Source organism: Catharus ustulatus, chromosome 3, assembly GCF_009819885.2.
Source record: "Catharus ustulatus isolate bCatUst1 chromosome 3, bCatUst1.pri.v2, whole genome shotgun sequence".
Lineage (NCBI taxonomy): Eukaryota > Metazoa > Chordata > Aves > Passeriformes > Turdidae > Catharus > Catharus ustulatus.
Window position 1 is genome coordinate 57,126,482 of NC_046223.1, and position 25,872 is coordinate 57,152,353.

Genomic DNA, 25,872 nt, shown 5'->3' on the forward strand with positions numbered 1-25,872 from the left:
CTTAAAGTAGGTAAGGTCTGTGTTACATACATCATGCCATAATGTATTTTTAATGTAGTTTGAATGGTTATACCCATTGCTCTGAACAAGATCTAGCTGTTGCAGCCACACAGGTGCTGTCTGCTCTCCACAATGTCTAGAGGTAGCAGATGGAAAGCTATCAGGAACTTGGTGGCACAGCTCTGACATAATTCCCAGTGGAATGTGTCCCTACTGCCCTTGACAGTTCCTTATTGCCTTTGTTTTACAGCACAGGATAAAGTTTACTCTGCTGACAAGCAAATGCATTTTAGCAATTTGTGTTTAAGATGAAATCTCTCCTGTTTCTGTCAGAGCCCATAGGACAGGGTCTCCTAAGTGTAATAAACTGGAACTTGACAATTAGCCATTAGATGTCATTAAATTACAACTTGCTGATTAGTCTTCCTGTCGGTCAGTATACAATACCTTCTCACTTTCTATCTGTGTGTTAATAAAGCAAGAAGGTTTTTATAATATAATTTATGTCACTTCAATAATTTGTATTCAACAATACCATTTTTCCCTAATATTCTAACAAAATTTAGCATTTCTTGGTCCCAGTCTTCCATTTGTTCTCAGTCTGTTGCACTTCCTTTGTTCTGTGGGGAGCCTTCTTCATTAATCTAAATGTACTGTGTGCTGTGTTGTGTTGTTCCTTTAAAATTTCAGTAACACTCGAAGAGGAATCAAGAGATAAAAAGAGTAAAAGAGTTATAGAGAAGGTAAGTGGATAGCAGCTTTTCAAAAGATTTTGTTTATTCATCGAAGTATTTTGTCTGCAAGAATTAAAATAATCTGTTGTTCTGATTCTATGCTTTACTTTTTACTTGTGTCTGTCCATAATACTTAATGATGAAGCACCTCTTAAAAGGTAGGAAATAGGCATTGGAAAATAAACTGAGTAAGTCAGAGTGCCACTGCTACAGATTTGCGGTACCTATGGTGCCTTGTCACCTGGACCAAAAAAACTGTAAGCTCATTTTTATTCTATCCAAGTAACTCAGAAAATTATTAATATTATAAAAAAATCAAATACAGGACTGAATGGAATTTTAATTTAAGATTATCACAGATGCAGATTTTCAAATGAATGGTTTCTAACCAATTAGGTGCCGGGAAGCAAAAGATCTCAGTGCAAATCTCTGTGGTGAATCAGTGTTAGAACACGGCCAGAAATACCTCTGACAATCTTGAATACAATGATTGGTGTACAACTCAAGAGGTGACATTTTATGTCAAAAGATAAGAACCATTTTAGTATATTAGTGCCTTTTTGGCTCAAATGATGGTGATTGATTCCATTCTCCTGGAATGCTTCCAGTTATCACAAGTGAGTGCCTGGTTCTTTCAGGAGAAGTGCTGAAATGAGTCTAAATAAAGTAGCCAGCTGAAAAAAGGGAACCTCTCTTTCAGATGGGTCATAGTGTCTTTAATGAAAAAGAGATCATCTTGACCCGATTTCATGTTTCGCAAGCTACATAGCCTAAAATGATAATTGATTTCATTGACATTGCAGTGCACTATTTTACAAACCTGAATTCTAACCATCTGAGGGGGATAGAAGCATATAAAAGAACTGGACCATGCAACGCAGAATGCAGAGAAGCAGAAATTAGAAAGTAAAAAATGGTTACCATAAACAGCAGAGAAAAAAAGTGATCATTGTGTCCCTGCTGAATTCATATGAGAAAATTACCTTTCTAAGGAGATGTCCTGCCCAGAAGAAATGAAGACGATGTTATAATTAAAGAAGCACATTAAAAAAGTGCACAATACCAGTTTATTATCTTGCTTATTGGGGTACTGTAATTACTACGGCCCTAGAAGCTTCATCATAACATCTATGAGAAAGAATGAAGGATGTTGGTGAGATTCATAGTGAGCATTGCACAAGACCGGCCATGCAGATGAATTTTCAGGTATTGTAAGAGTCCTAAAGGTGATGGATGAATGCAAGTATGCAGTTCTGTTACCAGAATCCACAACCAGCAGACATTTCTATGGAATTAGTCAACAATGTGCACAAAGTAAACAGAGAAAGAATTCATGATGATGAAGTGGACAGAGAAAGAGTTCATTGATGGTGAAATGCAGCAATTCCTAGGGTTTGTCCAGAGGCACCACACAGCTAAACTAGGCAGAATTCAAACTTCTGGGACAGAAAAGATTATGAGCTTGCTGGAAAGGAAGAATAATTTGATAATGAGCTGATCTCCCTGTATATAATTCCATCACTTACACATCACAACTCTATGCGTGTTGTATAAACCCATGTACAGTAATTTCATGACCATAAGACGCACCGGACTATAAGGCACACCCCTGGGGAGTCGGCAAAATTCGCAACTTTGTAGATCAGATAAGGCGCACTGGACTATAAGGCACACCTTTTTTTTTGCAGCGAGTCTCCGCCCCCAGCTCCCCCCACACGGTTTCTGGGCGAGGCCCCGCCTGTACTCAGCAGGGCCGGGCCATGCCCGCCCCTGGTCTGTGCTGCCTCACTGGGGCTGGGGCATGCCCGCTGCCCCTCCTTGCCGCCTCTCCGGGACCAGGCTATGGCCACCCCTGCTCCGTGCCCCCTCCACGGAGCCGGGGGTTGCCTGTGGAGGGGCCGTCCCGCCTGCACGGGGCCAACGGGTGCCCGCCACTGCTCCGCCCCGCTTCCACCTGGCAGCCATGGCCCTGCTGGCTCCCCCCGCTGCTCGCAGCTCTCACTTCTGGGTAGGCAAATTTCTGAACTTTGTCCATCAGATAAGGTGCACCGGACTATAAGGCGCACTTGCGGATTTGGGGGAAAATTTTAGTCAAAAGGGTGCGCCTTATAGTCGTGAAATTACTGTACTCTACATTTCAGTATTTGTGTTAGGAGATTATTCTGTCTATTCTGTGCAGACTGGAGGATGTAAGAAGAATTATCTACTTCAATGTGCTTCAAAACTACGACGTTGTTCACAAATATTTGTCTATTTACATCTTCCTTGTACAACATAAGATAAAAAATACATCCTCTAAATTATGATGATAAAAAAATAGGTCTATGAAGTATAAGACTTGTTCATATATTTAGCTGTATATTATGAGAAATGTTGCTATATGCATATATAACTACATAAGCACATAGAATAGATACACACACATATAGTACAGTAATTTCACGAATACAAGCCGCACCAATTTGACCAAAATTTTGGTGGAAACCCGGAAGTGCGGCCAATATTCCGGGGCGGCTAATACATTAACAAAATTCTAAAAGCTGCCAACACGGAAGTGAGAGCCCGCGGCAGCCCCAAGCCAAGCTGGAGCCCGGCCGGCCCCGGCTGAGGTGGGAAAGCCTGGCAGAGGCGGGGCCTGCAGTGTGGGGGCGGGCGGCTGAGCCTGAGCCAGCAGGGTGGGGCAGGGGGGGCGGCAGAGCCCGGGCCAGCATGGCGGGGGAGCCCGGGAGAACTGGGGCTAGCAGTGCAGGGGAGCATGGCAGAAGCAGGAAGGCCGGCGGGTGGGGCTACCTGGCAGCGGGGGAAGCCCAGCAGAATCGGGGCCAGCAGCGTGGGGGAGCCCGGCGGTGCGGGGGCCTGCAGTGCCGGCCAGGGCGAGGAAACGCGGCGGCGGTGCAGATGGGAGGGGGCGGCCGGCATGCCTGCCAGCGGCGGCAGCGGCTGGCCCGCCGGCAGGGCGAGTACGTGAACGCAGCGGCGACGCGGCCGGCATGCCTGCCAGCGGCGGCAGTGCCTGGCCCGCCGGCAGGGCGACTACGTTAACGCAGCGGCGGGGCGGTGCTGACGGGAGAGGGGGGCCAGTGAGCCCGGCGGCGGCTGCAGCACCACCCGGCCGGCCCCGTCAGCAACCATGAGCGGGCCGAGCCTGCCTGGCCCCGCCCCGAGCCAGTAAAGCCCGCTATGCCGCGATCCTGTTACTAATTGGCCAATTTGTGAAAGCTGCGCACGGATTCTCGCGACGAACGAAAGTGCGGCTAATATTCGGGGTGCGGCTTATCTATTGACAAAGACAGCAACATTGTCGAGGCACCGGGGGTGCGGCTTATAATCCGTGCGGCTTGTATTCGTGAAACTACTGTAAATATAACATGTAATATGTCCAGTCCTTTGGTTCTTTGTGCCTTGTATTTGCATCAAATGTTGAAAATACGGCATATGTTCCTCTTCAAGTGAACTGTCGATGTAGCCTATAAACAGAGAGACTCAACAGAAAGGGACTCAGCTGCAGAAATGTGTGGAAATCCATAAGGCCTTTCTTACAGGATGACACAGTGCCCCAGTTACATGGTTTTTCTTCAAAATCATATTCTGAAAAGGCAAATTTACTCTCTAGCCATTTAAGCTGATAGAAATGGAAAGAAATGGGCTGAAAAGAAATTATTTATGACATTTCTTATGACACGCTTTATAAATGTTTTCATCCAATTTCCACACTGTTCCTCAGACTATTTGCTTGTGTCTCACAAACATCAGGTCATAAAATATTTGCTAAATGGTGCCAAAAGTCTCTGGTCTCTTCTACGAGGGATATTTTCATTTTGTCCTCCTTCCTTCTTCCACCTGTTCCAGACCAGCAGCAAGTTTGCTCTCAATGCAGAGGACATAAGGAAGGAGGAGAAATATATTCAAAGCACAATCCTATGAATTCTTTTGGGGAACAGGCAGGCCAACATGCCTGCTGAAATACAAGGAGGGAGAAAATGTGCATTTCAGATAGTTAAGACATCCTTTCTCAGATCAGTTGATAAAAAAAAACACAAAACCTGATGCTCCTGCTTCAAATTATACCCACTATAAAAAAATAAAATACTGAATACCTGTCAATATAGGCCAAAGGAGCAAAAATATCAGACTTCATCTTTTAAAACACATAATCATAGAGTTAATGTAAATCCAGAGTCCCTTGTAAGCTGCTCTATGGGCACACGGTAAGCAAAGTGTGAGTTAAGTGTCTCAGCCCATCTCACCAATGTTCCCATGAAGAGCATGTTTTCACAATCTTTCCTGCCTTGGTTTTGGCTGACTTCTTTGTTTGCAGCTTTGCCTTGATGTGAGTCACCTGTGGGTTTGAGGCCACTGGGATGATGTATGCCTTTTGGCAGGGAAATGTCAGAGGAGCATGGTCAGTGCAGAAATAGGCAGCACACCTGATGACAGCTGGCTGCCTTATACTGCTTCCACTTCAAGGCATCCCAACTTCCTGCTTACTATCCCAGGCAACTAACCTTCTTACTGTATGAAGCCTTCATACTCACAAGAGATGAGTGTTACAGAACACTTAGCACAAATGGGTATTTCATAAGGACATGGTAAACCAACAGATATTAGAGGAAGAAGCCTGTGATGCTGATTACAAATATGATTAAGCTGCCCAAAATATTTCCCCAAGAATACTTCAAAATGTTTGCTTGCACCATTACATGTCTGGATATATTTTTCTTCAACATGACTGATCACTAGCACTCAGAACATGGAAACATCCCATTCCTCATCAGTGTAGTCTTTTCTACCGTCGTCCTTCTATGTGATGCTTGGTTCATCCAGCAGCTATATGTGAGCCATTTATTACCTGCAGTGTCTTCCGTTTCAGAACCTGGGTAATTCACTCTACATTTCCTTTTTAATTCTACTCCTTTTCTGAATTAAGTGGAAGCTTAACATCATTCTTCCTACTGGATTAAGACTCTTACTGTAACAACCTCCCAACTGAGTGGCGATGCCACTGCAGACAGCTGCCTTTTATATCCATCGTTTCCCATTCTTCTCCTGAACATTTTAATGGCTAAAGATTTGCCTTGTGTTATACTTTTTCTATTTTTTACACAGCATTTGCACTCATATACACTGCCACAAATTTTAACTTAGTGACTGCAGACTCAGCTACTAGCTCAGCTTTTTGTTGAATGACATTTCAGTTGCTGAGCTGCACATTATGTGTGCTGATATTTCATTAATGTCAAACAGGTCATGACTGAAACATTTTCTAAAATCATTCTGCAAAGTAGCCTTTAATCAGATGGGCTTTTTCTGGAAGGCAATAGATATCCTGAATTCCCAACAATTACTGTCTATTAAATCCCAGCAGTACACTTCCAGCTGAATTCTGTCAACCATGACACTTATCTGGGAAAATGCTTCATGTCACTTAATAAGGAGAATCTGTCTTCCTGAAAAATACAGTTTCTTCAGCCCTCTCTGTAGCTTTGTGCCCTCTGATGCCCGTGTTACCGTTCAAGATGTATTTTTTCAAGTAGGAAATGAAGGTAATCAGTGTATTTAGGCCAAACTTCAGAAAATAGCCTCACAAATATTCTATGTTTTACTGTGTTTATTACCCTCTCTCTTCCAAACAACATTCTTTTCAATACACAAGATGTTTGCAACCCTGATTTTCACATTCAATTTAAGATCTCAATACTACAAAATGCTTTATTTTTTATTATTCCAGCTACATTTTTTTTAACTTACTGTATAAAATTTAAAATATTGTTTAAGTAACTGCAGCAGCTGCAGCAAAGCAGTGATTAAGTTTTCTCTTAGGTCAATAAATCTGACCAAATCCACCTACCAATAGTATTGTGCATGAAGTGTATTAGGTTTCAGAAGAACCCAGCCAGTACTGGGTGAATATTCAGTTTCCTCAGGAGAAATACTAGGCAAAGATGTGTTTTTATTAAAAGTTTGTGAAGAAGAGCCTGTTTCACATTCCAGCAGTAGTGCAGACTTGTTAGTGTTTAAATTCTCAGCTGCTGATGCTGAAAATTCAAGGAAAGATAAACTTTGCAGTGGAAAAAATCTCCTTCCTAATTGAGGATATTTTGTGGCTTGAAAAATCATACAGCTTGGAATGTTTTTCTAAGCTGTCCTTATTTAGCCAGAATCCAACCCGAAGTGCCAGCTGTGCAAACTTATTAACACATCCTTTAGTTTATGGTGACTCATTGCACAGGGGCAACATATGAACAATTACCCTTGTCATTCTGTTCCGTTTAATTACGTGAGATTTGATGAGACTGGTTGTTGTAGCAAATGGGAACACAGGCAGGGACAGCAAGAATCTAAAACCATGAGAGAGATGCTTGCATATTCATATAACTTCTACATATGATTTTGCTGAATGGTAAGAACATTTCCATAGTGTTTTGCATATCTATTGCCTACTCTGCCTGACTGTCAGTGTAATTTATGCTACCAGACTATGGGAACCATTGGATTGCAATGTGCAGCATGCACCTTTGAGTTAAACTTGCATTAAAAAAATATCTTAAATTGTGGATTGCCAAGGAAACCACAAGAGATACAACCATTTCTTTTCAAGAGATGACTAAGAAAATAGGCAAGCTATGCCTACAGTGTCAGTCAGACTAATTACAAGACCTCACTGCAGGGTTTACATGACAGGTAGAACAATTAAGCCTCTGATCATGCTTTCAGAAGCAGATAATTCAGATAATTCCTGATACTTCAGTTGAAGAAAAAATTTTCTTTGTTCTACCTGATCAGTTCAGCAGTGATATGCAAAGAACCTGAAAATGAAATGTTGGGAGGGCTTAGCCTTTCCTGAAGAAAACTCAGCATTACTGTTTACTTCTGAATCTTTAGCCAACATTTTCACCAGATCACCCAAGGATATTTTTTGTCCAGCTTTCAACTTCTGGACAGTTTAATGAGAATTCAATGGGCTAAGTCATGTTGCTAAGGGTTAGGAGGAATCAGTCTTCATTCTTTACTGCTTAACACTCTTTAAAATAATTCACATCTGTCTGAAAGCTTTGATAAGAACTCTCCGAGATATCAGCATTTTGTCGTCTATTTTCACATGTACTGTGCTCTGTATTAACAGCAGGATGATGAAGAATGATGTCCTTCAGTTCTAATGTACAGGTAATTTAACAGTATGTAGGTAGTTTTTACTGTACTTTTTAAAAATTATTTTTACTGTAATTTTTTTAAACTGTAGACCATTTATTTATATATCGGTAAGCATTCAGATGAATTTTCTATCAGCTTGAAATAATAAATTAATACAAATGGAATTGTATTTTTATGGGCATCTGGGGACTTAAATCCATTGGCCCATTCATTCCAAGAATGAGTAAATCCATTCAGGATACCTTTGGGTACCCTATTGATTTTGAACCATTCAAAATTTCTTTTGAATTACTTTGAGAAGTCTCTACTAGAAAGACTAGTACATGGATGACTAATCAAACAATACATCAGTAAAAAAATTAGTTTTTCAGCATGTCTTCTCCTCCATGCCTCAAATAGAGTGGCAAAATGGTGTAAAGATCAAATATAATGCTCCAGTATACAGAGATAAAAAAATCTGAGCAGTGCTTTGTAATGAAAATGTTTACATGTGCTTCAGATCACAGCATTACTTCTGCTCACTGCATTCCTTTCCCTCTATGTGTCATCATATTGTTGCACTTTACAAAAGTTTGTTCTCAATTAGGGTGTACATTGCCACATAAGTTCTTGACCTATACTAAATCAATGTGTTCTCTTAATTATATGTGATCCTACATCACTGCAGCTGAAGTGGAACTTTTACATGTTGGACAGTTTCAAGTCTTCAAGCAGAAGGAAATATTTTTACTGGACACTATAAGTTAGTACTATACAAACTTTACACTATACTGGTGGAATAATCCAATTAAAGCCTTCTGTCTATCACCTTCTTCAATTCCAGCATAAGCAAAAGTCTGTATCCATTTTAGCTCAAAATTCAGGAGATGGTTGCTGTGATACTTGAGGCAATACATTTAGTAAGAAGGCTTACATAAATCTGACAGCCTTCTAGGCAGTAGAGCTGTCTGTGCTTTCATTCTGGGTCAACTAAATCCCATTAAATTGTTATTCAGACAGTCTAGTTGTGGTAAAATCCCTGTGCTGATGAAAAAGAAACTACATTAATGGATTTATCTGAAACAAAGACAATGCTAGTTAGTGGGCAAGATGGTTTCCACTGGAATAAAACGAAAAGCTAAAGCATTCCATTAAAAATGGCACCATAGTGCACAGAAAGAAAAAGAAAACTTCACAGACAGTCTAATTTTGCCATCTCCTAACTTCTGTAATGCTATTAGCAACTAATCTCTAAATAAATATTTGTCTGTTTATTCCCTAGAACTACAAGCAGCCGTCTGTTTCCTGTGCAGAGCAATGACAATATGCAAGTACTTCCTAAAATATGCAAAGACATGGATGGCTTATTTTGGCATAACACAAGCAAACAAACAAAAATCTAAAAACCCAGCAGAAACACTAAAGGATCAATTAATTTGCATTTGCATGGAATTTATTTGTAAAAATAAGTTAGAGTGCCAAGTGATGAGATTTGCAATAGCCATAAAGACAGGGTGGACCAACCAGTTAGGCATAGCAGAATTGTTTCCACAAGATTTGGAAGTGACAATTATAACATACTCAATAGTGTATTCATCAGATATTTATAAGTACTTATGAAAGTTTCTTTCATTTCAGATACAAACGTGTTGCTAAATATTTCTCACAATATTGTCCATTATTGTTTTTTCAGTTTTCGGCCTTGAATATTTAAGAATAAAACCTTCAGTCTTTCTCTGCCCCTATAGACCTTTGTTTTTGCATTTGGGTTAACTCTCTCTCTTACTTCTTTTTAAATTGTGTTTCTTGCTTCTTATACAATGTTCAACTTCTTGAGTGTCACATGCTAGTGTAGATGGCTGTGGAATTGTGATAATAAGTATGATTATTCTGTGAGAAGTGGAATGATGAAGCCTGGCTTCCTATGGCTGGAATTATTTCTGTTTATGGAGCTGCTAATGCCACACAAAGTTTTCATGCTGCTAGAGCTCTCATACTAGCTCTCTCTTATATGACTCTTCAATGTCTATAATAAAATTCATACCATGCTCTTTATCTTTCCAGGGCACTAATAGGGTCATTCATCCAGCCTATTTTCATGACGTTTTTAGGTTGTTTATGCCTTTGAAGACACTATTCATCTGTCAAATCAGCTGGAATTTTCCTAAAGGTGTTAAATGGAAAATGTGGATAAACAGAGAATTTTGTTTGCATATAAAAACATATGAAAAGTACTATTTAATGAACCTCATCACTTTTGATAACTGGACAAAAAATGCAATCTAAGTCAAGATAGGAAGCACATTTTCCAGAGGTATCAGCTTTAATGAAATATGATGAAAAATAAAAATAGGTTGATCATCTACCTAAATATAAGAATTACTTTAGAAACTCAAGCATATCCTATCCTGCCTCCAGCAGCCTTTCCCTAAATGTTTTATGTAGCATCTGTTTACAATTGCCCTTACAGCTGTCTTTTGATACCCAGGTCATCTGAAATAAAAATAAATGCCTTTGTTTGGGCAATTGGATCACTCTCTTCGAATACTGGTTCTTCAAGACAATTAATATCATCACAGAGATAACGATGCCTCTCTAACTGTGACTGTTATGGAAATGACAGCTGTAGTAGTCAACATAAATAACTTTATCCCACATCATCCCAACAGGGCCATTGCATTTGGGGCTTCTGGAAAAAAGGATTTACCGATATTATAAACCCAGGCAGTATAAATAGCTGATTCTGTTAATAGCAGTTTTCTGTTCCCTTGTGCAGTTCTTAATTTCTTCCCTTTTCATGAAGACTTTCCTCTAAAACTTAGAGGACTTTAGTACAGGAAAAATTGCAAATCCTGTCCCTTAGGCTGAAAGTGGATAATGTCATCCATATAGGATATTTCCTTATTTATTATCTCTTCAGGTTTCAAGTGACATGACTGGAGAGAAGGGACATTAATCAAGTTGTCATCCTCCACTTTTCCCTCAGGTTCGTAAATCACACCACCATTGACATAATGAATGTCTTTTTGTTGGCTAAGAGCTTTCTTAGGAGCTCTCCAAGGACTATTTCCATGGAGAACCTCTTAACTAACTCTCTCTATTTAAATTTCTCCTAAAAGAAATTAAAAAAAAAAAAATTAAAATTCTGGGCATTCAGATGAAAATGGAGGCATCTTTTTCAGAAGCAAAAGAAGCTCAAACAAAAAAAAGCAATAAACCAAACTGTCCTTCCTGTTGAAATGGTTCTCATGTGGGGAAGATTTCTGATGATCACTGAGTAAGAGAAAGGAACAATAAAAAAATGAGTGTGACTTTCCAGGTTAAGAAGGTCATCTCTATGCTAGTTGCCATAGATATGCTTTGGATAAAATTTATAATCCATAAAATTATGGAATTTATGTGGAACCCAGCACTTCTACTTGCTCTCTCAGCTAAGTGCTTTAGTTTGCTACACTCAGTTCTTGATGGGTGTCTTGCTGGAGCCAGCTGACATTGGCTCCATTGGACATAGGGGAAGCTTCTAGCAGCTTCTCGGAGAAGCTATCTCTATACGGCCGGTACAAAAACCTTACCAAGTAAACCTAATACAACTGTGGAGGGACACAGGCCTGCCTTGAGGGCTTCATTTAAGAGGCAATTATTGTAAAAATTCTTCTGAAGCAAATTCAGACTTGACTCATAACTGTTTTTGGCCTTGTTGCATCAGTGATACCCAGTGATGCTCTTTGGTGCTCCATTTATATTTGCCTATCATTGCAGAGTTTTTTTCTTCATCAAAACCACTGTAATTACAGTAATTTCACGATTATAAGCCACACCATTTTGAATAAAATTTTGCTCCCACCCCGAAAATGCAGCTTACACTCAGGAGCGGCTAATATGTGAAAAATTTTCTGAAATTTCCAACCCCAGAAGTGCCAACCGAGGTGCCGAGCTGAGCACCTGCCAGGATTGCGCGATTGTTACAAATTGGTTACTCTGTTGCACAGCAGGTGGGGCCAGCTCCATGCTGGCAGCGCGGGGCGAGGAGGGAGGCGGGGGCTCCATGCTGCCATCCCCGTGGCCCGGGGGGGAAGCGGGGGGCTCCCGCCCCCGCCTGCTGCCGCAGGAGCAGGCAGGCTCTGCCCCCACCTGCCGCCGCGGGAGCGGGGGGCCTCCTTCCTCTCCTGCTGCTGCCACCGCGGGTGCCGGCGGGCTCTGTCCCTGCCTACCACTGCGGGGCAGTGCTGGCCCGGGGTGAGCGAACCCAGCGGCAGTGGCGGCCGGCCCCGAGCTGCCCCACTGAGTGGCCCCGCCAAGCTGGGCCACCTGACCCTGTCGGCAACCCTGAGCGGGCCGAGCCTGCACAGCCCGAGCCGAGCCAGTAAACCCCGCCATGCCACGATTCCGTTACTATTTGGCAACTTTGTTGCACGCGGGTCCTCGTTGCGAACGACAGAGAGGCTTGTAATCAGGTGTGGCTTATTTATGGACAAAGAACAAAATGTTACCGACACCTGGAGATGCGGCTTATAGTCAGTGCGGTTCGTAATCGTGAAATTACTGTACATACTTGAAAGCTATAATCCTCACAACCATTTTCCCACATTCAGTTCCTTTCATTCAGTTTTTCAGGTTTGCTGGTAAAATCTGTTCTGCTGATATATGACCTTATTACATCATTATTCTTTACTGATGCTTAAAGAATTTCAGCTGCTCAAGACGTGCACTCTCAACCAATGGGACTTCCAAGGCTGTATTGTAAGAAGAGGAGGAAAGTTCTTCAGTCTTTGTTTATCTGTTCTTATGTTTGAAAGATCATGGTGACCAGGGGAGATACCTGAGGACTGGAAAAAAGCAAATATTGCTTTTGTCTTCACAAAGGACACAGAGGATCTGGGAAGTTATAAGGCAGTCAGTTTCAGGACAGTCAGGAAAGTTATGAAGCAAATAAGCCTGGAAAACATGTGCAAATACATTGAAAATAGGGAAAGTAAATGGGCATAGTCAGCATAGACTGATGAAGAGAAAAGCAACGTAACCAACATGAAAACCTTTTATAATACGATGAGTATCTTGGTGGATGTGAGGAGAACAGGGGGTACTGCTTTTATTGACGTTAGCAAGGCGTTTTGTCTCCCATAACATCCTCATAGACAAACCAACAAAGCATTGACTAAGCGGAGAATAAGGTGGACTAAAAGTGCAGCACAAGGCTTGACTCTGGATAGCATCTTTGTTAATGTCCTGGTCAGGGGACAGAGAGTATTCACAGCAAACTTGCAAGTGATACAAAATTGGAAGGCTGGTGTAAAATAAATAAATTGGTGTATTAATTTGGAGCATATTGCAGATGCAGTAACAGGCAGGATATATTTTCTCTGTAGTGAACATGATTATTAGAAGAGTTCTTATAATGGGTATGCAAATAGGCAACAGGAAGAAAAAAATCCATACAAGTTCTAACTCCTGTCTTACGGTCACTTAATCAAGTACTTGAAGAATTTTGCAATTGGTATTGTCAATATGAGCTTTGGGGCTAGCACTGAGCGGCCCTAAGGACAGTATTACGTCCTATAATGGCTCTATGTAATTGCTACAGAGGCATTTTGGACTAAATGTCTGGAATGTTTAAGATTCACAAAGGGTATTTTTGTATGTCATATGCATGTATTTGACTGCATCAAAAATGGTTCTTAGAACAGGAATGAGCAGATTGTCTAAGACAATTTTTTCAATACCTCTTGAAAGTGCTCAACAGTAGCTGTACACATGCTGGGCAGCAACCCTTTACTCAAATAGTTGCACTTGTACTTTCAATAAATACAGAACAGAAAAATAGATATAAGGCTGTTAGGAGAAACTCAGATTTCCATTTGCAGTTTACATAGTCCTGCTGTTTTCAAATTCTAATTCTAAGTAGTGCTTTGCACAAGGACATACAGGTCTTATGATCCTAGTATAAAAGTCACTTAAGCTTTATAAAGAATCATTTAAAATACTATGGATTAGAGGCAACTCCATAAAGAAAGAAGAAGAATACAGGTGGTCTTACATCCTTTTAAATGCTAAAATTCCGTAGTTGTGCAGCTTTCAATAGACCTCTGATTCATGCTGTGTACACACTGTGCAGACCCTCCTCAGGGGAAGAGTGACTCCATTTACTATAGGAATGTCTCGAGTTAGAAAAATTGTGTTCCTGATTTCTGCCGTCAAGCAGAAAGGATGCTCGTGTAACGTTTTGCTGCATATCTGGATAAAGTCAGGAACAGGAAGGTGTTGCAATTGCAGGTACCCAGCAGGAGCAGCCTGTGGCAATAAGCCAGCTGGTGTGATCCTTCAGCCAAGGGTTTTGTGCAGCCCAACACAGGTTTGAAGGAATGCTTCAGCACAGCAAGGTGCAGGACTGGGTGTACTCAGATAAACTTTCTTCTGATCACTAACTCTTCCATGTACGATAGTGTCCCAGTTGGGATCATCACAGTACTAGCTTTTAAACATTCATCACAATTTACACAAAAATCATTTAGGACACTTATTATATTTATTTTACTCCAGCAATGTCTGTTTTATTTTGTTGAAGCAGCTTTACTATGTTGTGCTGTATGGTATATAATTTTCCCCAGTTACTCCTTCTTCCTTAAAAAAGATTAGCTATTCTTTTCTAATAAAACATGTTTATGAACATGGATTTACATTCAATATTTTTAATTGAATTTTAAAAATATTTAACTTTCAAAAGAAATAGATAGGAAAATAAAATATCAAATGATCCAAATATACTTGATTTCAGTGTTAGGCTGACATAACATGGAAAGTTGCACTAATTGCAGGCTATCTGAAACACTTTTATTTTTCAAGTTGTGACATTCAATTAGTTTTAGCTGTTCTAAAGTAAGATGTTGTTTTGTTATTCGAAATATGTGAAGTCTTATCCTGCTATTAGGCAATTGTAAAAAAATAAAGAAACAAAAATTACCAAGAGGAAAAAAACCCCATGGTTTCTGTGAAACATTAGAGATTCTCAGTCATTTTGAAATCTGGCAATGCAGTACTTTTGAGGTAAACTTTCCCAGGTGTTTTGTACTTCCCATATGAAATATGCATGAAAGAATGAAAAAGCACCCTCAGCCAAGATGTATTATGGTTGTCACTACTAATTGCAGTAGACATGTTAGTTCTTTGTTACACTGAGAAAATCACTCCAGCATAAACTCAGAGGCTTCTAATGGAAATCAGTTCACGTAACTTCATTTTTAGCTTTTTTTGAAGATTTTTCTTAAAAGCTGGAAAGAGTAACAAACTAAGAGATCTAAGCGGGCAATGGAAAGAACCCTGGGCAATCAGTGAAGATAACTTTTTAAAAACATCTCTATTTTGAACAGTGGACAACGTAAGGAAAGCTTGTGCAAGGCCAAGCTAGAGATGCCAAAAGTGAGGCAAAGGAGAATTTCAATTGACACAGTTGGACTTCTTTGCCACCGTGAGACTGTGAAACCTGAACTGTGTATAATGTTGGTTTAAAATAGAGACCTTTCAGACTTGCTACAGTAATGGAAGGGTTCAAGCTGTGTTAAAAAGGGTGAAAGCACAAGATTTTATTTGCTATTAAGGTGATTGCAGAAGTGGTGAAAACAGATAAAAAGTAAAAACTCTAAGTGGTAGAGCTGTTGGTGTGTATTGAACAGGAAGGAGTACTGGTGATTTATAAAGAAAAGTCACTATGAAGAGTTGTTTACTTCACATCAACTTGAAGATTTGCAGTTTTGAGACTGCAACTTTCTTCAAAAAAACTATTATTTTGTGCAGAAAGTAGTGGTGGAAATGTGTGTTTGGCTTAGTATTTGGTTTTTCATGTTGCCTGAGACTCAGCAAAACAAGTGGTTGGTGAGATATCGAAGGCCTTGATTACACTATTTTGATTTGGTATTATTTTACTTCCTCTCCTGTCCTGATTTTTAAGGCCTGAAAGGTGCTTGACTGTCAAGATGTTGTCTTGACTGCCGTAATTAATCTGTTTTGTAGCAACCAGACTGCTAGCCCCAAGTAGGAAATGTATGAGATGATGCTGGTGCCTAAGTTCAATCAAGCATCTCACGGTGGGTGCCTTAGTTCTGAGAGCTTCAGCAGAGGTACCATTTTGCTTCATTATGTACATAAACAGACTCCTGGAGTGAATGGCCCTGCCCATCTTTTGACAGTGTCTTTGCTGACAGGTGGATGTTCTGTATCGTTGGGTCTGAAGACAGCAAAGACCATCAAGGAGTGTTGCGAGAGGTATTCATTGGACTTCAGTTAAGAAAACTCAGCGTCTGCTCTCAGTGGGATTGATTATTTGCCATGTGTTTTTAGTCCAGGGACCAGATCTCCTTCACAAACCTGAAGATCATGAAAGAGTTTAATTTATAAAGCCATAGTTAAAGATGATGGTTTACAGCGTTGTTCAATTGAATCAAAACTTCCACAAGAAGGTGCCTCAAAGAAGAGACAATCACAGCATTGATTTTTCAGGGTTCTCCTGTTTTCATGCTTTAAACAAGCACTATCTCATATGTACAGGAAGGCTGGAGATGTGCAGCGCATCAACATTACAAAGAGCCAACAAAACTGACTGCTTGTGGAGGTAAAATAAAATACTAGAGTTACAGTATCCCCAGTAAGATGAATCATCTATTCTTTGCTTTTAAATATGTGCTTCATGGACAACAAAAAAAAACCCTTGAAACCAATCCTTTCATCATCTGAAGCATATTTTTTCACTGACATATCACAACAAGAGGAAGTGCCATGGTTAAGAGATTACACCTTTGTCATATCCAAGGAAGGATCAAAAGCAAGTTACTGTTCCTTCTGTCTTTCTCCCAAGCTAGAACATTCTGTTTTCAGTATAATGTGCAGAAATCTGTTTCTTTCAGCTTATAAAATAGACATCTCTGGTATATGAATCAAACAACCAAAGGCACCACTATTTCTCCTAGCAGAAAGTAATGACTGTGAGAAGAAAGCTCATTATTAATTACCTAAAAGAATGGCTTTCTGAATGGAAAAACCAAAGAGTAACTTCAGAGATCTGAGTCAACTTCAACATTTTTTGATCTATGGCTATGTCTGCATTCTCAAGTGTAAGGGAGAGTGTAGAGCAAACAGTGGTGAGGACTGAGTCAGAGCTCTGATTTTATGTTGAATTCTTTTTTTTCTTCTATATTTGGGCTTCCATTACCTATTTTGATTCTATTTATATATTATGGACTAACTGTGCATTAGCAGTTGGAGAGCATTAGTTGTGCTCTTGGAACAAAGCTTACAATTTAGTCTTACCCAGAAGAAATGCAGTTCATGCACTCTGTGACTCCCTTCATGAAGTCGTTTACCAAAAAATGGTAATGCAAGAGGACCCATTGACTTCTGCAGAGAGGAGTCACTTCTTTCTCCTCCACAGACTAGGTCCTGCACAGATCAATCCTTCCCACAACTGCAACCACAGTAATGAGCAATTTCTACAAATGGTGCAGAAACTGAGTGTGATAGCTCAGACTGGAAGAGCCAGTGTCCTCTCTTTAAGGCAGGTGTGTAGATCATTTTACTCAGCCTACTGCCTTAGGCAGTTGCCTCCTTATCTTATTTTTCAAGCCAAGGCTGCTCATGTAATTGACTTATTTTTATAACTTAGAGTAAATAACTGGCATTCTTAAATCAGTGCTGCTGTGGTTGAACTGATAGGAAATGTAATAATCCATATAATTTATAGTATTTTATATCATTTTATGAGTGTTTGCCTATCTTCCCTGGAATTATAAAATCAACAGCCTTGCAGTGATTGTCTTTTAAGGTCCAAAGGGCAAAACCCATCCTTTCATAGATGAGGCAATTCCATGCCTCAGTCATCATTTTCATCTTCAAACAGATTCTCATGGTTTAAAATGTTCAAATGAATCAATATTGATTCCCCAAATTCCAAATTTTCTAAACTTCACAGATGCAATATTGAGTGACTGGGTTTTGTTTAAATCCTTCATTAAAATATTTGGTCAATATTCTAGTTACCTTTTAAATTTAAATTTCTGTGTAACTCCAAACTTTTAAGTTCTCTGTACATGTAAGTTTATCAGAATGAAATGCAGACACTTTATTTTTTTTTTTGTACAACTGAAGCATAAATTAGTTCTTTTAAGAATGAAGTTGAATTTAAGAAATAATGTCTGGTTAATTGCAGTACAGAGATTTTCATAAATATCCTGTTTAGTAATAAAAATAATTTGTTTGGAGTTGTGTCTCTATTTTGCAGAAGTAAAGAAGAGTGAGGTACATATTGTGTTTTCATGGGGTTTATAACTATATAGTTTCTGCAGGAAATCTTAGAAGTTGGTCTTATTTGTCATCTAGAAAAATTGAGTCTCTGGAAGTCTCCTATGAGCATCTGTTTGGGGTTTTATTGAACAAATAATTTTGAGATGTCAGGTGCAAAAAAATGGTTTGTAAAGGGCTGAAAAAGGAATTTTCTTCAGACCTTCTGAAGTAGTCACCACCCTATAAAAGAGTCTTTAATTCTTTATTTCTCACTCATCTACGAAACAAAGCAAAGGAAAAAAAAGAAAAATTATGTTGCCTTTTGTACTTTTCTATCCATAGATAGAATTTGAGAATACGGTGTTTTACTGTTTTTTATTTTGAACCTGAATAAAGTTTCATCTGATACCCCTTGTTCACTGAAAGGTATAGAATATAGTCAAGCCAATCATTATTGTATGCCCCCTTACATATGTGTGTTCACATTTCACAACCTTGGGTAGAATGATGGAGAGCTCGAGGCTGGAAGGAAATCCTTCTTAATACAAATTCTTTGTCCAAGCTTGCTGTCCCTCCACTGACTCACTATTAAAAGGACTTTTACACTCAAATATTTATAATTTGGCTGTTTTTTCATTTAACTTTTTAGGCAAGAATGGCAAAAGGCCAAAAAGGGGCTATAATAGCCATAACTGTAAACAGGACTCCAAGGTTTGCCTCTTATCCAACTGTATTGGTTGCTCAAAAAATACCAGGCTGAAATAGCAAAATTACTGTAACAAATCATTAGCTTTGTTTGTATTTGTTAGGACTATTTTTCATGATTAATCAGCACAAAACACTTATCAGCTAATTGTTTTAAAAATGAGTCACTTCAGCATTCTCTTTCCAGATACAGAACTGAAGAAATGATGAAGTGTGGTGATCAACACTAATGCATTTCACAAATGATATACAGCCTGATGAAATGACTTCTTGTGGTCAACTGGTCTTAGCTTCTGCTGTATGCACTACAGTTCACCCTGATCTCATCATAATCTCTTTTTGAGCAGGAACATACTGGAAGGTAAGCAGACAAATGTAAAAGTATAGAATCTGGATGAAGATTCCCTGTGTCCCAGCAAAGGCTGTGGCTGAGTGGATGATTTCACTATGTTTCGGCTTCAGGAGTGAGAGCTTATGGCTCTGGTGTGCAGAAACATCATTTACCTTGCTATGCAAGCAGCTCATTGTTTATATGTGAACATGTTCTGGAAAATGACACAATCTTGTTCAGAGAACAGGATATCTCCCAGTCTGTGTCTCCAGAAATGTTGGAGCAGATATCTGATCTTTAACTTTATTAAATCTAAACTTCATAAATTCATAAAAGCAGAGTATGATTATTTGATTATTTTCAAATCTACTTGTCCATAATGAACTTCAAAACAGTCCAACCATTTTCTTCATTATTGAAATAGTTTGAGTTTTGTGCTGTTAAGCAGAAAAAAACATGAAGGACTGGAAATAAATAAGGAAAGGAAGAAGAAAGGAGTACTGGAAGTGAAACAGAGGTAAGAAATCACAGTACAAAGAGACAAGAAGGAGAATAACAGAAAGCAAGGAAAAAGAGACAAGTAATATAATGAAATAATACCAAAAATACATTTTCATTAATGTGTAAGTTATTTTCTATAATAATAAATGTAAAAATATCTTTTCTCTCTCAAACAATAAACTGAATATTAAGTAAAAGACTGAAGGAAATAAGTTGCAATTCATGATCCAATGTAAGGAAAATAACTTTGGAAATATTATAAATAAAACCATTTGTAAACAATATTGCAAATAAAATATTTTAAAATGTCAAAGCGTAACAATTAAGAAAGCTGTGCCATGGGTTTTATGCTTCAGTGGCTTTTAGAGACCTAAAAATAATTCTGAATATGATGAGGCAATATTTTGGGGGTTCACATCTGCAAGGAAATTGTGGTAGAATTGGAGAAAGAAAATAAAGTCTTGGACATTAAACACTTCTAGAGGTGTAAATATTTCCATACTTCAGTAAAATTTAGTAATTAGTTTCAGTCAAATAAAACTAAAAAGAAGTAAAAGCGGAAAAGCTTAAGTTCTCATTTGCATTTGTATTTTAATTGATTTGATGGGTAACACTGAAGGAGTCATTCACAGAGCCAGGAAGGGCAGTGAGTGCTGAAGGCTACCTAATCTTTGCCAGAGCATGCAGCCTGTCTGCCCTCAGACAGCTTAGTAAGGGTAACATTAGCTCCAGGTTCCCAGGAGAGCCTTGCAGGGACCACTGCAGCAGCTGCAAACCAGGGGCTTCATGGGTATGCTTTAATCCAAGTAATAAAAGCACCAGAGAGCCTGGAAATCCAGGGACTTGATAATGCAGGGGACAATCATTTAACCTCAGAAGTGAAAACCGCATCTCAAAATTAATACTTTTAAATCAGACAGATGATGTGGGCTGAAATTAATGTCTTTTTCAGGCTCTCCGTTAGGTCTGTGTATCACTACATTGGCAGGAGTTGTTCAGCAGCACTGCAGTTCCCACCTGGAGCTGCATGACCAACCTGGAGAGCTGCTGCTCTTGCACACTGGGCTCTCTCACTGCTGCTGATGCTTTCAAGCCTCATCCTTCCATTGTTGTTTTTTTCCTTCTTCCTCTTTAGTGCTGCACCTTGCTGTTTTGTCAGTCATCCCCACATCCCACTGCTTTCATTTATTCAGGATATTTTGACTAATAGCTAGTGTTTGAGGACTCTGTTATTAACCTCCTCCCTTTCATGCATTTGGTCGTCTGGGAAAATAACAAGAAATAATAATAACTGTACTCATAATAATGAACAAAATGTGTCCTTCATAGATCTCCAAATTGATGCTTTTCTTTTATTCCTTCATTTGTTCTTCCTAGGCAACTTGAGCAGAACATCTGATCATCTATTTGATTTCTATGACTGCTAGTATGTTTTATAAATCCCACATCATGAGAAGAAAAAGTTGTGAATGCCTTGTATCATTCCACACCCATTGGTTCACAATTGAGTCTTCTGGGATACATTGTAGAATAATAACATAAATTATAGTCTTGCACTGTAATGTGCTTTTTCTAAATAATCTCTTCTCTGAGCTGTTCTCTGTATTTTCCAATGTTATATCAACCAGAAAAAAGAATTTTTTTTTTTGCCGTATCGTAATCTTACATGCAAGCACTATTTTTTTTAAGTGAGGCCTAAGCATCAGCTCTAATTGACAACAAAAATGAAAATTCTCAATTAAAAACTTTCCACAGTATTGATTTCCTGAAGCAGGAGAGTACACTTTGTAAAGGGCCATTTGTTGTGTTGAATATTTTTTGTGCATTTCCCAGGAGAATTGACAACCAGCATCTGGTACAGATATGAGGCTATTAAAGGTAGCTTGAAACTAGTACTTAGCAGTCTTCTCCCACTCCAATAATAATCAATCTTTTTAATGAACTGCAGTGTTAATTGGCTGAACCTTCAGCTGGAAATGCATTTGTAAAACATACTGTGACTATATACCAAATGAAAATTTAGCTTTTTGACTTATTTATATTTCATCATCAAATTCAAAATTTCCCTAAATCACTGCTTATTTGACTCCACTGGACTCCGCTCAGTAAAAAGGCCACTTACAGTGGCACTGTCCCGCATCCTTCTCTGTAGAGAGACATGGATTTGAAGAATGGACCTCTCGGTGGATAAGGAACTGACTGGGTGGCCACAGTCAATGGCTTGATGTCCAAGTGAAGGCCAGTGAGGAGTGGTGTTCCTTGGGCTGCCACTTTTCAACATCTTTGGTGGCATGGGCAGTGCTCCCTCAGCAAGTTTGCTGACAACAGCAAGCTGTGTTGTGCAGTTGACATTCACCTTCCAGTATCTAAAGGGTACAAGAAACCCAGAGAGGTCCTTTTCGCAAAGCATGTAGTGACAGGACTAGGATAGATGGTTTTAAACTGAAAGAGGATAGGTTTATATCAGGAATTAGGCTGCGGGGTTCCTGGAGGCTCATTCATTCATACTGAGCTATATTTCTGGCCAGATTGTAGCTCCATAAGAAATTGTTATATCCCACACCAGCAGCTGGTTTTCCACCATTCATTCCCAGGGCACTAGTAAGATATGAGGGTGTCTTTCAGAGTGTAATAATAACTTGGGTCTAGATAAGCAAGACCTTCAGCATCTGAATGTGGAGCAAGACCCTTGGTTTTCTGAAACTGCTGACAGCCACCTCGCATTAGTGTAGTGGAATAGCCCCATGACAAGGAGCCCGTTGGTGACTGACATGCTGTCACTGCTTGTGTCCACTCCCCCATATCTGTGCATTAACCTCTGCTGTCTCCTTATCCACATTGTCAGCTGCCTCTTGAGAATATAGCTTCTGCAGCATTTCATATATCATTTTCAAACCACCTCTTTTATCTATAGCTAAAGGAAGGAGTATGCAGAGAGCAAAATTAATTAGTTTATGGTCTTAATCTACCTCTCTCCAGAGAGTCGGCACAGACAGTCAAATTTGTATCTCCATTCACATCATGTGAGCTGGTTTATCAGATTACATGTTCTTTTATATTTAAATGCCATGAAGACAATATTTATGATCAAATTTTAGTAGAAGGAAGTCCTTGCAGTGCATCACCTCTGTGTTTGGAGCAGCATACAGCTCAGTTTGAAATAAGACAATATGTCTTAAGTAGAAGAGAAAGCTAGAATACACTGGAGAAGGCCTGAAAGAATAAATTTCCTTAGTGTTATGCTCAATAAAGACACAGAGCCTCAACTGTGATATGAAAAAGCCAAAGAAAAACTGGACTATCATGCTATGCATTAATCAAACATGCCCTAAATTGTAGCAGTCCCAAAGATGTAAAGAATGTGTCCTGTTACTACCCACTTTGATAAGTTTATTAGAGAATTAAAATTAATGTTCTGTTATTGTCATATGACTCCTGGGGCATGCAGTCCCCAAAGTAGTGTGGATCTCTCATGAAACTGGGAAAACTGTGAGTGCACTGGGGAAAAGGATCAGACTCTGATGTGAATGTGTGTCATGTCTCCCATGGCCGGTTGCTTGAGGAAAAGAAAAAGGCATTTTGCTACAACAAGGAAAACCAGAGATTTTTCTTCATTAAGCCCCAAATTTCTGCTAATACACACGCTTGCTAACCCCTCCCAGAACCTCTGTGTGACAGTGAGCACACTGAACATGGCAGCTTGCCTGAATTTAGCTGTCAGACATGTTTCTACTTTTATGCCTTCTGCGTTTTCTTCTTGCAGCCTTTGTCATCAACATGATAATAGTGTAAACCTGCTCTTAACAGAATTTTTTCCCCGTTCTGTTAAATCTGAAATGAAAGTGGGGATTATATGGCTCCAACACAGTTATTAAACTAGGACTAGAGAGCAACATCAATCTTCAGATGAAGTTTTGATAGGGAATAGACGACTGCTGCATAAGAATAATACCTGCTGATAAAAGACCTGGGGAGTTTGTGAACAGCTAAAGACTGCTTGTAGCTGCTTTTTAAGCACATCTGGAGTCAATATTTAGCAGGAAACATACACATGGCAGTCATAATAGCCCACATTAAGCCCATCAGCCAGCCTGGCCGACATTGGGCATAAGAAGGAGAGATGATTGCTCTTCAGAAATGCAGGGGCCTCTCTTGTGGTAGCTGCTCTGCAGCAAAGCACAGAGAGAAACTGCTGCTTTCCTATTGGTAACAAATTCTTCCCAAGACTTAGGATGCCAATAGGCAAGTCCAAATCCAAAAGTGCATTCACCCAGGAAGAGAGTACATATGACAAAAGTTTCTAACATTCAGTCAAGTTTACGACATTTTAAACATGCTCTGATTGTTTGGTAATTGCAAAAAGATGACTTTAAAGTTTTTATTAACCTGTGTTTACAAGCTTTTGCTGCTTGACATAAATATAAGATGTCAATTTGAACATTTCAGACCTTTCATTTTCCTAGTGTTATATCCCATGAATGACTCCTGTGCTTGGTCACTGACATTTTATCATTTTTATGGTACTTGATTCTATCTTACAGAATAGCATTATATCAACTTTCTCTACAAACTTATTAGGAAACTTACAAAAGTAAATATTTTTTATATTATAATCATATTCTGCATGTATTTTTTTATTTTATAGTTCAGTAATAGTTCTTTAATTGCATCTTGGAAAATTTTATAGAGAAATTAGTTACTGTTTTAATAAAGATGTTGCAATGTTTGAAACTTGTCTCTACAGGAATGATAATAATACCATCTGTCCTCTGGTTTTTGAGAGATAATAAAAAGATAATTTAATTGAAGTTGGACCACAGATTTATACAGCAGAAGTAATTTCAGAAGAAATTAGACCTAGCAGGATCCTCTTTTCAGGAGAAAACATTAATTTCATCAGAAAATATCACTTTATGAAAAAGTACTTGTGAAGAGAAAAAAAACCCCTTGCATATTTTTCGCATCAATATTTTGACAGAGCTTCATCTTTCTAACCCATATGTCTTGTATTTCAACTCAAAGTATTTTATTTAAATGCAAACTAATTATGCTTTATTCATATTTAATTGTACTGCAAATCTCTAAAAGCAAAAATAAAAATAATGGTTTAAAATTGTCTGAAAATTTTTCTTTTGACACGATTTCTCTTTCATTTAATTTGGTTTTGACCTAGAATGATTTTTATTATGAATAGATAAAAGATAAAAATTGTATCCAATGAATTATCATAAGCATTGGGAGAACACTCTCCAAAGAATAATGAATATTCTGCTTTATTAAAATGGATGATTATGTAAAGAATCAGAGTGAAATACTAACTGCTCTATCTGTTAGTAAAAAATGTATCTTTATCATGTTGATTTCTTATTGTCAAATGTAGATGCCGATGTGAAGTATAAAATAAAAATATCTGTTTAAATGTAGTTTCTCTTTGCTGGGAATCCAAGGCAACTGCACATAAAATGATTCACTGGGTCAAGACAAAATTGAGGAAAATTAGAGTATGCCTTAGATAATTTTTAATAATCTTTAGTAGACATCATAAAGGCAACTCAGTAATCTACTTACTCCTTAGCATCTCTGATTTAATTTCCCTCTGAAGCAAGGTTCTGGGCAGTGAAGACTAAAGAGTAGTTGCATGGTTCTGTGAAACTGAGGGTACCTTTCCCAATAAATCTGTTAAAAACATTATGAAAAATAGAACTCTCTCTAAAACTCTCTCTAATGTCTTTGTGAGGTGAATGTGAAAGTTGTAAATAGAATTTGACTTATTACTGAAATTTATTTCTCAAAGGGCTTACAAAATGGTTAGTATAATATTATATACTCTTTCTTGTTTACTCTCAGTGTAAGAGGCAACAGAAGAGAACTATTGCCAGTATTTGCCTTTAGAAAGGGCCTCATGTAATTGCCTAGAAGGAGATATGACTTAGAAAGCAGCTCCTCTTTATCTTGAACAAAGTTGAATATTCACCAGCACGCTCTTTGACCAATTCTGTGACTGGATACTATTCGTACAGGAACCTGTTCAAAGGAAACCTTGAAGCAAATTACTTAAGAATGGTTTAGAGAGGAAGCCCTTCAGTTTGCAGTTGGGCAAGCAAAACAGCAGATCTTCCACGGTACCATGGGTGTGTGTTTTTATGTGTGTGCACACATATATGTGCACACAGAGAACAGACACCTTTGAAACCTGCTCACATA

At 38.9% G+C, this 25,872-nt stretch overlaps 1 long non-coding RNA gene across 3 annotated transcripts; it reads left to right on the forward strand.

The window, feature by feature from the left end:
• The first annotated feature begins 670 nt into the window (after positions 1-670).
• On the forward strand, positions 671-24,751 carry LOC116994688. Of its 3 annotated transcripts, none has more exons than XR_004417548.1 (4): positions 671-743; positions 10,786-10,851; positions 19,024-19,197; positions 21,046-24,751. It is a non-coding gene; the product is annotated as an uncharacterized LOC116994688 (long non-coding RNA). The 3 variants fall into 3 exon arrangements; XR_004417549.1 differs by having other exon boundaries at positions 24,413-24,751; XR_004417550.1 differs by lacking the exons at positions 671-743; positions 10,786-10,851 and adding an exon at positions 15,340-17,410.
• The last annotated feature ends 1,121 nt before the right edge of the window (positions 24,752-25,872 follow it).